At 36.7% G+C, this 14,521-nt stretch overlaps 1 protein-coding gene across 7 annotated transcripts in view; it reads right to left on the reverse strand.

Annotated features, from left to right (window-relative positions):
- The window catches only part of IMMP2L (inner mitochondrial membrane peptidase subunit 2), an 890,955-nt gene that overhangs the window by 543,489 nt on the left and 332,945 nt on the right, over positions 1-14,521 (reverse strand). The window lies entirely within an intron of this gene.

The raw sequence follows: 14,521 nt of genomic DNA on the forward strand, positions 1-14,521 counted from the left end.
CCTCACTACTACTACCTCCTAAAAGTTTTGCTTATTTTTATAGAAAAAAAAAATTTGAAGGAAAAGGTAAAGCAAACAAACAGGAAAAACAAAAAAACCCTCAAGACCAGAATTTAGGTTTCTTGCAGGGAGACTCTGAGAGTCAGACATTTAGTAAATAGAAGTACTCTGTGCACCTCTATGCAACACACACAATGCAAGGTAGGAAAAGCAAAAAACAAACAAACAAACAACAAAAAAGATGAGTTCATAACTTTAAAGAAGTCCTGTTTGACAGGAAAAAAGAGACTAAAAACAATCAAAATAGAAAATATTAAGTACTATCTGTGTAACAAGATTATGTGAGGACAGAAGGTTTTGAAGGTTTTGGAGGAGATTCTGAGTCAAACAGTATCCCTGATGGTTTTTTCAGACAATGGCTTTCGTTTTTAAAAGAGTTTATTGTGCTGTTCTCATTTTCTCAAAGCAAATTTCCCTGGGTAAATAGAACGGGTCCTCCAGTGTCTGTGCTCCACTCTTTGGTGACATGCGAAAGCTTCACGCATGAACCAATCCTAAATCGCATCGAATTTTACTTGCTTTGATTTCTCTCATTACAGGATTTCTTCACAGTGTCAAAAAGAAAAAAAAAATACCCACTTTCAAAAGCTTTGACGTGAATAATGACAAATACCAAAGGTACAAAATTGACATAATCAAGTCTTTTTCATCTACCTAAAAATGCTCTTACTGGCACAGTCATTACTTGAACATTGCTGCTTAGAAGGTCTGTTTGTATTTTTTTTTTCTTAAGGGTATATTGGGATGTAAGGTGTGACTATAAAGTACTAAGACTGAATTCTTTCTCACAAATACATCAAATATAATACATACATATAATACAGCAAGTACCATACATCAAATGAGTGCAGCCCTTCGAAGTATTTTTGCTGGACAGGCTATATATCTATTTCAAAGGCAACGTCACTGCACTTTTAGAACTTCTCTGTGGTGACTGTCACAGAGCCAACTGACCAGCTCTTCAGGGAAATAGGTCCCACTGAAAGTCACCGGACATCATAGGTCAAAGATGTCTCTTCTGTTAGCCAAACACATACTGTTCTCTCCTTCTTCCATCTTTACATCTTTGATTTCATAAATGAAATTTACAAACTAACCACTTCAGTATACAATGAATGACATTAAATTACAATAAATGACAACAACAACAACAACTAAATACCAGGAGCTTTACCCACTAAAAAAAAAAAGGTCAAGTCAGAAACTGTGGCCCATGCTATTTTTGCTTCCACTCTGCTCTCTCTTAGCTGCCACTGCTGCGGAGCTGAATCTAATCCTATATAGAGTTCCACAGAGGACCCCATGGGAACAAGCTGAGGTTGTTGATGAGGGGGCCTTATTTGATTCACATCAGGAATCAGACTAGCTGGGGTGAGTTCATTTGGGCCCTGCTTGCATTAAGTGCCATTACATAATAAGACAGGTAAAACTGGCTGGCAGTCTTTCTGCATCATCTAGAAGTGCAATCAGTCTAAGTGGAGAACTGCCTGTACAGCTCCAAGCCCAAGTGCATACAACAATTAAAACATGCTATGATACACAGTGTTAAATCTACAAAGATAGCCCAGTGACAGGAAGTCTGTTTTCCTAATGATACACTAGACTGCTTTCAAACTAACTCATATTCTGTCTTATTCTTGCACAGTTGTGATTTTAAAAAATATATAAAGTTCTGCACATCTCACTACTAGTCAAGTCCAGAGGTTATTCATTGCAACTGTCTTAGCACACTAGATCCTGCTTGCTTTAATTTAAGCCTATTTCTTCTCTATCCATCCAGAGGAAACAAACAAACAAACAAAACCATGATTCTTTTTATATCCCTTCAGGCAAGTAAGTGCCCCTTAGCTTTCCAGCTCTCAGTTACATATGCCCAGACTTGCTAGGCAATTTTCCAGTAAAGGTACTTCATCCAATAAAGGTAGGGTCTATGTTTACGCTCTTTTCGGACTAAAGTAACCCAACCAGTGACTCTGATCTTCTGATTTTTGAAATTGGAGCATTGCCTTAGAAGCTTATTCTCATATCGTTTAAGCAAAAGAACAATGAAAAAGAACAGAACCAACAAACAATAAGTCTCATCAGGAGAGACCTAAATTTTCCTGAGGGTTTACTCTTAGGCTCCTGATGGGCACACCAAGTAAGAAACTTCCAGTAGACAGATAAAAGAAGGCCAGAAATTGCCATTTACTATTCTTCCAATGTTTCTGAATAAAAGTACCTTTTACAAAAAAAATATTTTAAAGATATTTGAGGAAATTTACTCTCTGATTTAAACTTGAGGATATCTCTTCCTGCTTTGGAATCTATAACATGAAACTTTTTCTCAACAGATTTCATCTAGTAATAGCCTTTTGAAAACTATCACTAGGGTACAGCTTTGGTCAAAATGTACACAAAGCACCACTATAGATAAAATTTACCTTGGAGGGGATATAGAATGGTAGCCAAGTACTTGGAGTCTGAAATTGGGTTGCCTGGTTTAAACCCTTCAATTCAGCCGCTAACAAAGCAATCTTTGTGCCTCAGTTTCCTCATGGGAGACTGACCTATTACACAGGGTTGTAAGAACTGAGATGATAAACATAAAACACTTACTGTGGCCCCTAGAATGAAGATTTCAATTACTGTTGCTCATAATTAAGCTGAGTTGCATGTCATTGCTCACCCTAGTCATTCCCAGACTTCAAAGAGACTCCTTAAAATATAAAATAAACTATTTTTCTAACAACAGAAAAATCCTTTCTGTTTCAAAAGATTAATCTGACTCCATCAGCCTTTTGGTTTGTTCTCAAATTCAGCTTTTCACTCTTTGCTGTTCTAAGAGCCACCATTACTTGTTACCTATCCTCACTATCCCTCATCCCTACAGTGCTCAAGACTTCACATATCTGTCCTCCTTCTACTGCTCTCAGCTCAAAGGGTCTCCTACCAAATTATTATCAGCCTCCAACATTCAATTTGTGCTCTTTTTTTCAGACTTCAGTCAGGGAGTAATGGCCTCAGAGTCGGTTACAAAGTTTTATATATTCTTTGCATCACTCAGCTCCGGTCTTAAAGGCTCATGGCAAAACATTCATTTTGACCATATCCAATTTTGTTGCTATTTTAACAACATCCCCTCAGGTGATTAATCATTCAGGAAAAGAACAATAAAGTAAAATTTTCATTGACATGGTTTTATTTAATAATTTTAACAGTCCAAGTAATGGCATTGGTGAAAGCAAGAAAGCTTTGGTTCATAACACAGCTCATTATTGATTAGAATTCCAAAATCAAAGCAAGTCCCTAATTAATAACCCCTTTAAATTATTTGATTCTGTGGCTGAATCACCACATTGATACTTATTCATTTAATTATGCCCTGGCCCAGAGAACTGACATTTTTACTGGCAGGTTATGAAATGTTTGTTAAAGCTATGAAGTCTAATTACAAAAGCCTTCTTTCAGAGACTCACAAAGGGTAGAGAAGAGTGAGGAAATTATCTCCCTGCTGCCAAAGGAAGTTAAAAAATAAATGAAAACCTATAGGAGTGAATCAGATGAAAGACACTTGTGTAGGTGGTTTAGAGCACATACCCGTATGTGAGGCTGGGCAAAGAACACAGAGCAGAAAATGCAAAGACTGTTCTGGTGCCATCCTCGGGGTCTTTGTAGAAAATGTTAAAGTATTTATTTTTCTTTTCTTCAATGGGGTTGGCTGTAACTGAAGCTTCACGGCTGTTAATATGTTATCATTACTCAAATAATTAGACTCGGGAGCAGTAGATTTTTTTAATTAGCTATCTCAAAGCAAGTACCATTATAATCATCTAATTATCCTTTGAGGCAGCTTATGCACAAATGGTTTTAAACATTCACTATGTTACTACTATGGGTGCTGTTTCCATATGTATCGTTTAAAACTAATAGCGTTTATGAAAATACAGTGATGAGAACCTAAAGGGCATGATATTTTTTTTCAAAAAATATTAATTTTCAGAAAGTAAGAAATCACTAATTACATTTAAACTCGAAAATTAATATGTAGTTTCATCCAACAAAAGTAAAACTAATGTTCATCTTCAATTTATTCACATACCAATCAAGCCTAAAGGTATTTCTTAGCCTAAATGCCAAACATTTAGCTATATTCAATCAACAAGATTGCTTAGCTAGATAAATAATTACCATTTTTATCAGGAAAAGTTGCCTTGCTATAATAACACAAAGTATGGTTCAATCAGCCTTTAAGAGCAAATGACTTTTTAGAAGATCTAATTGTATTAGACAAGTCTCTAAACAATATATTACCTGACTATTCTAGCAACAATACAGAAGGGTATTCAAACTATAAAATAACTTCCCTTCATTTATCTTTATAGAATGCACAAATATGACATCACAAACCTGCCCAGAAATAAGGGGGTAGGACAGTTATAGGCAGACCTAAGAGTTTGAGTCAGGTAAAGAACCAACTCAGGTGTTGGTCTCTAGGCTCCATGCTACCTGCTTTTCCAATCTGCAAATGAAGGCCAAGTGTTCCTTCTGTCCTTTCAGATTTCAAGCAAGGTGTTTTCTGCCAGGAGTGAGGGATCAATGCCTTCTTCTTTTTCTCTCTTCTAAGTAACTCCTTTTGGTTGAGACTTTGTTTATTATGTTCTTGCCTCCCTGCCTTATCTTTACTAAAGTTATCTCAGCCTTGGCATTTCCATAACAAGAAACCCCTAATATAAGGATTACTAGAAATTTAGTTAGGACATTTGTCTTAACAACTACAAAGTTCTTTTTTAAAGAAAGAACACTCTTCCAACATGATGTGACTATCTCTATTCATCAGTTTGAAGTTTCCAAGCCAGGTTTGTTTCAGTTTCTAAACTGAAAACTATAAAATCTTACAAAATTCATCTAATTTGCTCTGATGTCTCTAGGTAGAAGCCTCTTCAACCAGGCAGATAGGTGTCCATTAAGATGTCTTCTCGCTGCCATAGGAGGGAGTATTTCTCTTTCTCTGTGTCTAAATATATTTATATAACACATTTTTAAGTTTGTTCATTTCTCTAGTTTCACCAACCGGTCAACATATAAGAAATACTGCATGTACCTATACTTGTGTTTTTAATCATAGTACTGCCCTTTAAGGAAAGATCTCAAGGAAAACAAAAATTGCCCTTGTACCATGATAGTAGCATGAATATCGAAGTGAGAATCCCCATAAAGAAATCTTCAAATTAACAAAGAGCAATCTTCTTCTCAGAGAACTGAAGCATTAGTCAAATAGGAAATAATACTAGAACTTGAGAATCCTGTGATATGTCCCCCAACAATATATATAGGGACAAAGCCTCTAGCCTTACCTAGATGAAAAGAGAAAGGGAAGGAGAGTAAGAATTTTAAGGTAGGCAGAAGTTAGCTGCTTCCTTGCAAATAATAATGATAATAATAATAATAAATTATATATATAATAAATTCATTCTATATATAAGACTTGGTGCCATCAGAGAAGGAGATGAGGAAATAAAAGAAAATTATAAGTACTTCAAGACAATAACAGACAGGTGCTATAGGAGTTCAGAGGAAAGAAACCATATATGATTGTCCTGATGGATATGAGAGCATTTCAGATAGGCCCTAAACCATGAGTTGGATTTTAACCAAAGGAGATAAGATAGAAAATATCCCAGGGAAGGCTTCAGTGTGCAACTACAGGAGCAAAAGTGTGGACAGAATAAAGCAATGGCTTATTCAGGAAAAGAAATGAAAGAAGGTAGGAAAGAAGGAAGACACTTTGAGTTCAAAGCATGGAATGATTCAGTGGGAATAATAGAAATACAGTCGGAATCATAGGTTGGGCGAGATCACAAAGCTATGAACATTAGGCTCAGTCTATTTTATTCCAAATTAATGGGGACCCTGAGAAGTTTTTTAATCAAGGGGATATGATCCGAGCCAGAGAAATGTCATATATTTTTAAAGCATAATATGAAACAAGGAGAAAAAATGATTATTGAAACACAAATCCTAAACGAATTAGAACACAAAGGAAGAAATAAATTTGGAAAACACAGTGGTTTCATTCTTGGACTGGATAATGGGTTCATGGATTTTCATTTTGTTACTATGCTGCATATGTACACACATACACAAACACGATTTACATGGTAGGCTGTACATATTATTTCCTGTGTCCAAAATATTAACATGTATTGTCATATTTTAAATTTAAATTATTTTGGGATACATTTTCAGAAATGACCTAACTGGGAAAATAAATGACTATAAAGGAAAGAGAAGAATGATGATTCCAAGTCTAGGAGGTCATACATATCCTGTGTCTAGGAGGTCATACACATTAACTGAAATAAAGCAGATGAAGTCTGGTGAGATATCGATGAAAAGAAAGCTAATCAACAGCTAAAAATAAGAAAATATTACATAAAGAAAGCTAAAAATAAGGAAGAACTTGAAAGAAATATTACGATGGAAAAATATAGATTTAGCAATATTTAGCAGACTATTAATATAGAATCAAAATTTTTTAAAAGGGAAATAAGATCAAAAGGGAGAAAGCAGAGACAAAAAAAAAAATTGGAAGAGAACCTAGAAATTCAAATGTATAAAAAGTCAAAAAGGAATCCAAGCAAAAATATGAGCAATAGGCAATGAGGGAGAGGAAGGAGATGGACCTAGGGAACCTGAAGCTAAAGAAAAAGGGTTTAAGAAGAAAAAGCTGGTCAATAATGCAAGAGAGTTCATGGAAGAAAAACAGGAAGAAAAAGCCACTGAACTCAACAATGTGTGGCCCTGCAAAAGCAGCCATTTCGGGGTGTCGGGCGGTGGGGGTGGGGTGGGCGTGGTGAGCACAGCAGGACACAAGGCAGGAAGAGGCGAATGGGCATGTGTAAGAGGGAACAACTTCCACAGCGACTTTCTTCCCCTTTGCAAAATCTGATAGTGAATGGCAAGGTTGAGACGTGGGGACCTGAGGAGGGATTATGAAAGAGGGGGGAACTCTGCATAATGACTTAGTCAGAGGAAAGGAAATAGTGGAAGATACAGGAGTGAGGGGAAAATCACTTTTCAAGCAAGATCATAGAAGAAGGTAAAAGGAATAGGCTAAAAGCCTAGGGCAATGTTAGAGGCAAAACAAGAATGGCGAAGGATTTTATATAAAAATACTTGGTTGTTTTTAGACAATTAAAAAGATGGTGTGCTAAGAAAGGGTAGATAGAAGGTTGCAACTTAGAGGAAGTGCATGGCATGGAAGCAGCCTTTGTGAGATACTGAGATTGATTTATCAAAAGGACACACTCCAAATTGCAGGCATTAACCACATCATAACATCCTTAGACTAATCTTTCTTTGGTCCAGTTTTTCTCTAAAGGCGCTATAACTGTCGATTCAATTGTTCCCTGGGATTTTATAAATGTTCACCAAGAGAAAAAGACTGTCTTCTTTCTAGGCAACTGAGGTAAGACTATGTATATTTGAAGATACTGGTTACCGTGTGCCCATATGAAAGTTACCTCCCATAGGAGAAAACAAACATAGAGAAGCACAGTTGGAAAGGATGGGACAAAGAGGAAGAAGAGGGAAATGTGACAATAGCATCTGAGCACATGGAGTTTCTCTGAGGTCAGTTTCACCCCTGGAGTTCCCAACTTGATGAGTCGATAAACCACCCTCCAAATTTCCGAATCCATCCCTTGAAATGTTAAGCTAATTTGATTTAGATTTCTGCTTCTGGATATACAAGTGAGTTATGATGCCCAATGCAGTCTGTGCAGTGCAAATGCCATCCCAGCCACTAAGCACAGTAGTTGTAGAGGTTGGGGACTGTTGCAAGAGGGAGTTGAGGAGAGGTGAGGGGGAAGCCTGAAATTAGCTTCCCAGGAGGAGAGAAAAAAATCTGGTATCTGCTCTGATACCATTGTCTCTGCTTCATGGCACACTCACTATTCCAAATTCACTTAAAATTTATATGTAATTAGAGACAGTCTGTGCCTCACCTTTAATACTCACCTCACCTTTAATACTTAACTATATAAACTAAGACTGACCTGTGCTTCTGTCTAGGCATATTCCACACAGCACGTTTCTCAAGGGTCAACTGGAGGTCACATATTGAAATGAAAATGATTTCTTCAACTTGCTCTCACCTTCCTTTTTAACCTAGTCATTTAGCCAATTATTATAATACAGCCTGTTATTCCTGAAAAACACAATTAACTAGACAAGCTAAACCATGATTTGAAAGGTGTTCTCATTAATAGAAGTGATATTAGAGAGGAAAGACATCAAAAGCTTGAATGAGGAAAAATAAGTACAGATCTTACCTTTACTCTAAGGAGCTTGAAAATTCAGTTAAGAAAAAGTAGCCATCCTTACACTGAGATTTCTTTAATGAAATTCTTAAAGTCCAGAAGAAAACTATTCAAAATTAGATTAAAAAGGTTCTATGTTTATTGCCTTAATACTCAAGCCCAAAATGGAGTAGAGAATGCCTTGATTGTCCAAATCACTACATCTTTACTCAAGTGTATTGTTGGTGATGAGTCTCTCTTTTTCTTTTCTTTTTGTTTAGAAGCACTTACTATGTGCCAGACAGTGTCCTATGGGTCATGTATTCATGTATCCTTTCATTCGACCTAGTAATCAACCCTACAAGATAGGCACTAATTATTTTCTTTTTACAGAGGACAGCACTAAGGTAAAGAGAGATTATATAACACCTCTCAGGCCAGAGCATAAGAGGTGGAGACAGAACTGTTGGGCCTCAAGCAGTTTGATACCAGGTCTAGGGCTCTTAATCAGTGTGCTCTGTTTCCTTTTGTACATGAGACTGTATGTGTGGAAAAAAAAAAAAAAAAAAAAAAAACAAGCACATAATAGCAGAATGGAAAAATATGACTCTAAATGACAGTTGGAAAAAATACATTGTTGGGAGTGTGGAAAGAAGAAATCCAGAAGATGAGAACGGAAGAAACAAGGATGCTGAGAAGAACACAACAGCAAGCAGCATAATGTGGTGCCCTCGTAAAATCCTGACAGGTGAGTAATGAACCAAAGAATTGGAAAGAAAACCAGGATCTTCTTTTGGAAAGTCTTGCAATAATAGGCTTAATTAATTTATATCTAATTATGTATGAAGTAGAGGTTTCATGATAATTTTTGAGCACAGTGATAGGATTTTCTCCTTCACTTTATGAAAAAAGTATCTGGAATTCTGGATAGGGAGAACCAGAGTTAGAAAAGTCACTTAGGGACTAAACTATAATCCAAGTGAGATGATAAGGACTCAACACTGTATCAGCTGACACAGAAAAAGGCAAGACTTAAAGGCCATAAACACATAGGATATGGTGGAGGGAAGGAGAACTGAGAGAGTGTAAGAATGGCAGGGGCAAAAAAAAAATTGAGATGTAACTTATCCCAAGATGGGAACCATGGCTTAAAAAAAAAAGAAAAAGAAAAAAAGGAGGGGGGCGGGCAGCAAAGCTTCTTGGAGGAAAAGAAATCTTGAGTGAGACTTGCTGAATGATTAAGAGCTGGCAGAAGGAATGGAAGAAGGAGGAAGCAGAGATGTGAGGGAGAAGGGGAAAACTGCAGTAATTTGAGAAGGAGGACTAGTATGCGCAAAGACCTAGTGCCAAAAGAACACCCTGTGATGAAATAACCACAAAAAGGGCCTTGGGAAAAGCTGAAGCATGGATCAGGAGTTGAAAGGGAGCTTACAGGCCTCAGCCTTGGGTGTTGATGGATCTGCATTCTGGGGCTCTGCCATTAATATGATTCAGCTGTTCTTCGTGTGCCTTCTCAGAGTAGAAATTTTATTTTGCCTTGGCTTCTTCCTGAACACTTCCGCCCCTCACACTGCATGTTTTCATCTCTGTCTCATAATATCTTCTTCCTCATCTATCCATAGTTTCTGTTTCACGGCCATCTGCTACTTTGTGGCATTCTGTCAGCTTTGTTTCAACTGTTAACTCTTTTCTCTTGATCTGTCTAAACTCCTCCTATGTTTTAGTCAGGCTGTGTCACAGGGCCAGTGACCTAGAGCTTGAGTATCTTTGAAATAGGTGCCCATTCCCAAATCAATCATCTGTGGGGTAATTTGATTCAAACCATGGCTGTTTCTTCCATTTCTACAGTTTTCTCTAAAACCAAAAAGTAATCAAATGGCCAAAATTAAATTATTCTTAATTTGCAATTCTATGGCCACAGAACACCAGGGACAGTATAAAAAATGACTTGAATCACACAAATAATGAAGAGTTATAAGTCTCCATGTTTTTCCAACATAAAACAGATCAATAGGGGCGCCTGGGTGGCTCAGTCGGTTAACCGTCTGACTTCGGTTCAGGTCATGATCTTGTGGGTTTGTGAGTTCAAGCCCACTTCTGGCTCTGTGCTGACAGCTCAGAGCCTGGAGCCTGCTTCAGATTCTGTGTCTCCCTCTCTCTCTGCCCCTCCCCTGCTCGTGCTCTGTCTCTCTCTGTCTCAAAAATAAATAAACACTAGAAAGAAAGAAAGAAAGAAAGAAAGAAAGAAAGAAAGAAAGAAAGAAAGAAAGAGCGAACAGATCAATAGGTTGTGACCCTTAGAACAGAGACATATTTTTTCAAATACATAAGTCAATTAAAAATAGATAGTGATAGTATTTTGAAGAAACTTTTTTTTTAATAAAAACTCTTCATCTTTCACCCTTTGGTGTCCACAGTACTTTCCAAAAATATCTTTTCTTGCTTATTTAGAAAATTCTGTAAGAAACACTGAAAACAAAGTTTGTGGTAATAAGTCAGTAAAAATAAAGAAATCAAATCAATAATCCCCTCCTTTACAATCCTTCCTGTGCTTCAATAGCATGTTTATTTTCAACCCAATAAAGTAATTTTTTTTCAAATTTAAGCAAAAGTTTATAGCTTACCTAAACAAAATATAGGACATTAGGAATTTCCTGGAATATTGCTCAACATTTAAAAAAGAATCTAGTGCAATGCTATTTAGCTTATCAGGATCTCAACACACACCTAAGAAAAAGAGTTTAAAGTACAAGACCCAAAGTGCAGCCACAGGCCACGTCTGGCTCAGAGACTTGTTTTGCTCAGCCCACAACAGTGTGGGCAAAAATGTTTTTTGATGAACTGCATCTCTCTCTCTCTCTCTCTCTCTTGCTCTCGCTCTCTCTGTGTATGTATGTGTGTATGTATGTATGTATGTATGTATATTCTCTTTATGTGTGTATGTATGTGTGTATATATATTTATATGTATATATATATGTATACACACACACATATATATATATTTGAACAGACTTTTATGTATATATATGAAACTATATATATATTAGAAACTTCAATAAGAAATCCAAATTTCAGTCTTCTCCTAAAAAACAAATTAAAACAGAACAAAAAACTAGAAGTTCTTGCAAATGAGGCCTGCAATCCCCCATGTCAATAACCACTTTGAGCTGAGTAAAAAACTATACTTTCTAGTCCTGGCATACAGACACAGATTTGTCGCAGTCTCCACCACTCTTCACTGTTTACCACTGGCCCAAAGTGGCTATGGTTGCCTCCACACAGACATTATAAGTGTATCAGAAAAAAAAAAAATGAAGACAAAAATAAATAAAGAAAACAAAAGTACTATTTCCTCAGCATTGCAGGTACTTTCCAGATCACCTACACGAGCCACTCCATTCCCAGGAGAGCCTCCCATGCATGCATCTGACCATATCCTCCCTAAGGTAATTAAGTGTCTTGCTCAAGTCAAAAAGCTGCTAAATAAAAGACCCAGACTTGAATCTGAATCCTCAGATCCCAAATCCAGTGCTTTGCCAGCGTTGGTACAGCTAATACTGCCAGCCAAGTTGTTTCTCCCAAACAGGAATTATGAAGATATTCCAGTTTATGAATATAGACATTTTTACATCACAGGATCAAATTTACTCTATACAACAGGCAAAATAAGTAAAGCATCCATTTAGTCTACCTCCTAAAACAATATATATCTCTCCTCTCTGAGTTCCCCTCTTATTTCCCTCAACAATAAAAGAAAAATTAGATACAGAAAACATTAAACCACCCACCAATAGGCACATATGAAAGAAAAGAATGTCAGTCTTGAAGGAAACCTCCCAAGAAAACTTTGGCAAAACATTACTGTTCTCCTTTTTTCAGAAACTTCTCTACTGAAATTCCATTCTCATTCTTTCTAATACAAACCTAACATTGGCTCTTACACAAAATGGTTGAAGTCATCCTTTTGTTCCTTCTACATTTCTCATCTGTAAATGTGCTCATCAACTTGTCAACCAGACTGTTAGAATTTATACTTAATCTTCACATTCCCTCTCAGCTGAAATTTTCTCCTATCCCTTAATAATTTCCTATCTTGATTACTATAATTTCTTTTATATTGTCCTCTTGAAATTCATACTCTTTTATGTCACGTAGGGCCAGAATATGTGGCTAAAATAACATTTCCCCCCAACCGTCCCTCTTTTTCACAAATGCATTTTCGCTTTCTCTTATAAAATTCCAATTCCCCTCTAAATTACTCTGGATACCTCGCGGTAATTATCTTTTCAGTCATTAGAGCATGGAGTCACACATCGCCAATTTTTTTCATCTCACATTCCTTTTATGAGGTCCCAAGCAGATATTCTTTGAGGTATTCTCTTTTCACGTGCATTGTTTTAAATGGTGCCTATCAAGGCAGAAGAATGGGAAATCACAGGAAGGACTAACCAAATCTCCTTTTCTGTCTTCCCTCAGAAAAGAGGGAGTGGTTCAAAGTGTATTCCACATTTTAGAATTGCTTTGAAATTTAATTTGGGGGATATTCTAATAAATTGGAATTTGCAAGTAAAAAGTTTCTCAGATTCAAATATCTTTTGGGCAAAAGATAAGAAGTCCAATTCTACTCTATGAGGCACTAAAAAAGGCAAATATTAGAAAACTATATCATGAAAAGAACATCATGTAAGGCAATAAGACTTTCAACTTCAGAAGGCTTGGCTTTATGATTTTATATCCAGTCAACCACATAAGCATTTTGAAATTTTTCAGTGAGAAAAACAACATCTTTGAGAGGAAGGGGAACAGGAGAAAACACATTTTATTAAATGCATGCAGATGATTTAGTTCATACAGATATTTACAGTAAAAATCCAAAAGGCACATTTTAATTTTCCCTTTGTAAATTTCCAAAGGGAAAAAAAATGAAGACATACGTTCTTATTACCCACGATGTTCCCCCATTGACCGATTATCTTTTGGTCTCTCTCATTCTCTCTGTCTTACACACACAGACACACACACACACACACACACACACACAGACATGAGTTACAATGTTCCTGGTTGGGAATGTTTTTCTCCGCTCTATGATCTACAGTGAATCTTTGTCCTAAAGCTAGTCTTCCTTTTGGTATTAGAATGCAGCCAGGAGCCCAGCAGAAGAGAAAGAGAACCAGTTCTGGAAGCTTTCTCTTTGTAAGCATAAAGAAGACCCCTCCAAAAAACAACAAAAGCAACATTATTCCTAACATCAGTGGGCTTTAGCCATCATCTGACCCTCTTCATGTGAAACTGTTAGAGGTACAAGAGATGGGTATTCACCTGAGACACATCAAACCTGGTGCTGAAGCTGGGACTGGGCTCAGCTCCTTGGGAAGCATTAGGCCTACAGAAGAGCTGAGTGCTTCATCAAGAAAACAGGGTGCTGTAAGGAAAGAAGCAAAGGGAAATGGATGCTGGGTAGACAACTAACCAATGGCCATTGATCAAAATGAAAGTTGTAATGAAATTTTTTACACTTTCCTTTTTCTCTTTGTAAACAACAAAGCTAGCTATATTCTGATTAGCAGCAAATTACAGTAATTGCAGGAAAACTTTCACCACAAAATCATAAAGCTGCAAACTACTCATTACAAGTAAAATTCAAATGCAAGGCAGAAAAACTATTAGACAGGAAATAACTATTAACCATCCCTACATACTCTAGAAATCATACATTTTAATATAAAACTAAATTTGATGATTTTGGGGTGTGTAGATCTCTACTATTAACTGAAGACCTTCAATATCTCTTTTGGGGTGGTTGGGAGGGATGTGGTGCTTAGAAAGCTCAGAAGCAACAGTATTTCTGATTTTGTTTTCACTTTTCTTTCCAAAATAGTAAGCTAAAGAAAATGCTATCTCCTGGTTGTACTTTCATAACCAGTAGAACTCAAAGGACTCTAAGGGAGACAGAAAATTTCACATAATAACAATAATAAAAAATTTCTCCCTTTAGCCAACCTTTCCCCATGTGAAGCTGATTTAGCCATACCTCTATGGTTTTATAAATAAATATCCAAACATAAACAAATATTCCAAGCTGGGAACGAAGTCTCTGCTCCTGTCCTAGAGTTTTCTTGTACCCGGCATCAACCAGACCTGGTAAACCAAAGTTTTACAAGTCCTACCAATTTC

Source organism: Panthera leo, chromosome A2, assembly GCF_018350215.1.
Source record: "Panthera leo isolate Ple1 chromosome A2, P.leo_Ple1_pat1.1, whole genome shotgun sequence".
NCBI classification, from domain to species: domain Eukaryota; kingdom Metazoa; phylum Chordata; class Mammalia; order Carnivora; family Felidae; genus Panthera; species Panthera leo.